The 2,883-nt window shown below is 39.6% G+C and overlaps 1 non-coding gene across 1 annotated transcript; it reads left to right on the top strand.

Annotated features, from left to right (window-relative positions):
- Positions 1-397: 397 nt before the first annotated feature.
- On the top strand, positions 398-470 carry TRNAM-CAU (transfer RNA methionine (anticodon CAU)). The gene has a single exon. It is a non-coding gene; the product is annotated as a tRNA-Met (tRNA).
- The last annotated feature ends 2,413 nt before the right edge of the window (positions 471-2,883 follow it).

The following is a 2,883-nucleotide window of genomic DNA, read 5'->3' as shown; positions in this document are numbered from 1 at the left end:
TTGTTTATCCTTTTATGCGAGATTTGGCAGAGAAGATGGGGGGGAGGAGTTGGGGGAGATGGGAAATACGTAGGCCTATAATACAAGCGTCAGGAGTCACGTACGAAACATTTATTCACAAGCTTATAGATAATATATATATATATATATATATATATATATATATATATATATATATATATATATATATGTGTGTGTGTGTGTGTGTGTGTGTGTGTGTGTGTGTGTGTGTGTGTGTGTGTGTGTGTGTGTGTGTGTGTGAGAGAGAGAGAGAGAGAGAGAGGTAAGGCGTCACTTGATGGGAGCCACATGAAAGATAAAATAAACAAGAAAAACGGTGATATAATCATTCCTATAATCAAAATACTCATTTTCATATTTATTTTTCATAAACACCGCCTCGATGGCGCAGTAGGCAGCGCGTGAGTCTCATAATCTCAAGGTCGTGAGTTCGATCCTCACTCGGGGCATCGACTTTTAAAAGCAAGGAGACAAGAGAACACTCAACGAAATATAAATCATTCCATCCATTGTCTTGAATCACATTCCGACGCTAGCACAGCATACGAGAATAAAACTAACAGTAGATAGTTGCCAAGATTTCATGCTGTCACAGAAGCTTCTTTAACCATACATGGAATCTATTTCCTTCTTGCTGCGTGTGTGCTACATAGTGTGTCTAGAAGGATAAAAGGAAGTGATTTCAAAATGAAATTATTCACAAAACAAAAAGTATATATAAATGAATGAGACAAAAAATCAAAGAATAATGGAGAAAGAAATAATAAATATTTATATACACACGGACGCACACCGAGACATACATACACACATCCATAAACACTCACATATCCCCATACACACACATATACATACATGTGCGTGTGAAAAGAGTGAAGTGAGGAAGTGAGGGCCATAGAGAAAGATGAGGATAAGGGGAAGTCCGAGAGAGTCGCTTTCAATGGAAGCTTTTATGACGTCACGAAAACTTGGACCATTTTTGCACCGTCTTTCGCGTGATCAATTTGTGCAATAGAAGCCTAACGCTCTCGCTGCAAGGGTGACCCACCAACCACAGCCTTTTCCCAGGAGGAGGAGGAGGAGGAGCGTCGAAGGGCTACAGCCTCTGCTTGTTCTCTCTCTATCTATCTTTCTATCTCTCTCTCTCTCAATATCCTTTTAGGCGGTGTTGTATTCTCACTTCTCTTTTAAATATTGCTTGAATTATCTGTTGCAATCTAATCTCTTTCACTTATTCTCGAAATAAATCTCATATGCGATCATTTATTCTTCATTTAAGCATTTTCCTGTTCTGTTCTACCTCACGCACATATACACATGAACACATACAAACATACACAGAAGCTCGCAGAAGGAGACAAGAGAACACTAAACGAAATAGAAATCATTCCATCCATTGTCTTGAATCACATTCCGGTGGTAGCACAGCATACGAGAATAAAATCAACAGTAGATAGTTGCCAAGATTTCATGCTGTCACAGAAGTTTCTTTGAACATAGATGGAATACATTGCTAAATAGTGATTCTAGAAGGATAAAAGTACGAAATTTCTAAATAGAATTATTCACAAAACAAAAAGTTATATATAACTGAATGTGAGACAAAAAATAAAAGAATAATGGAGAAAGAAATAATAAACATATATACACACACAGACGCACACATACATACACACGCAGACATACATACACACATCCATAAACACTCACATATCCCCATACACACACATATACATACATGTGCGTGTGAAAAGAGTGAAGTGAGGAAGTGAGGGCCATAGAGAAAGATGAGGATAAGGGGAAGTCCGAGAGAGTCGTTTTCAATGGAAGCTTTTATGACGTCACGAAAACTTGAACCGTTTTTGCACCGTCTTTCGCGTGATCAATCTGTGCAAGAGAAGCCTAACGTTCTCGCGTTAGGGTGACCCACCAACCACACTTCTCTTTTATATATTGTTTGAATTATCTGTTGCAATCTAATCTCTTTCACTTATTCTCTAAATAAATCTCATATTCAATCATTTACTCTTCATTTAAGCATTTTCCTGTTCTATTCTGCCTCACGCATATATACACATGAACAGACACAAAACATACACAGAAGCGTGGACAAACTGAATCAAATTTAGAGGCCGATGGAGATCTTTGTGAAGTATTGCAATCTCATACTAAGTTTGCGTAATCGATTTGTGCAACAGCAGCCGTGCCCGCCCATTGCAGAAATCACCAGAAAAGGCTGCGGTTGAAGGGGCACCCTTGCAACGAGCGTGTTAGGCTTATCGCATAAATTGATCACGCGAAAGACGGTGCAAAAACGGTCCAAGTTTTTATGACGTCACAGAAGATTTCATTGACAGTGACTCTCCCACTTCCCCCATTCCTTCTCTCTTTCTGTCCCTCACTCCAGGAATCTCCAGGGCTCTCTTGTAATGTTTTTTTTTTCTTTCTATTGAGTGATGTGAGGAACACGACTGTGATTCCAGATACATTCTTTCTTTTGCTGCATTGAATCCATTTCGACCCTTGGAGAACATGGCCACGTCTGAGAGATTATACGTTTTGAAAGTCTACTGTAAGTTCGTGCAGCTTCATCCCACGTAAGACAGGCGTACTCCATGATTGATCTTACTTTGACTTACAAAAGTTTAGGGCGTTTTTTAGGTTGAAGACACGAATGATTCTTCGTAACGATCCGACGTTTTGACTCACCTACAGGGACATAGAGAGAGAGAAGGTTAGGGGGGAATGGGAGGGAATCACTGTCAATGGAAGCTTTTATGACGTCATGAAAACTTGGACCGTTTTTGCACCGTCTTTCGCGTGATCAATTTGTGCAAGAGAAGCCTAGCACGGTCGCTGCAA

The sequence above is a fragment of the Penaeus japonicus genome, unplaced genomic scaffold, assembly GCF_977035675.1.
Source record: "Penaeus japonicus unplaced genomic scaffold, GWHDUDI00000001_assembly GWHDUDI00000009, whole genome shotgun sequence".
In the NCBI taxonomy this organism is placed as follows: Eukaryota; Metazoa; Arthropoda; class Malacostraca; order Decapoda; family Penaeidae; genus Penaeus; species Penaeus japonicus.
Note: the sequence above shows the minus strand (reverse complement) of the source record. Positions and strands in the feature narration are given on the sequence as shown.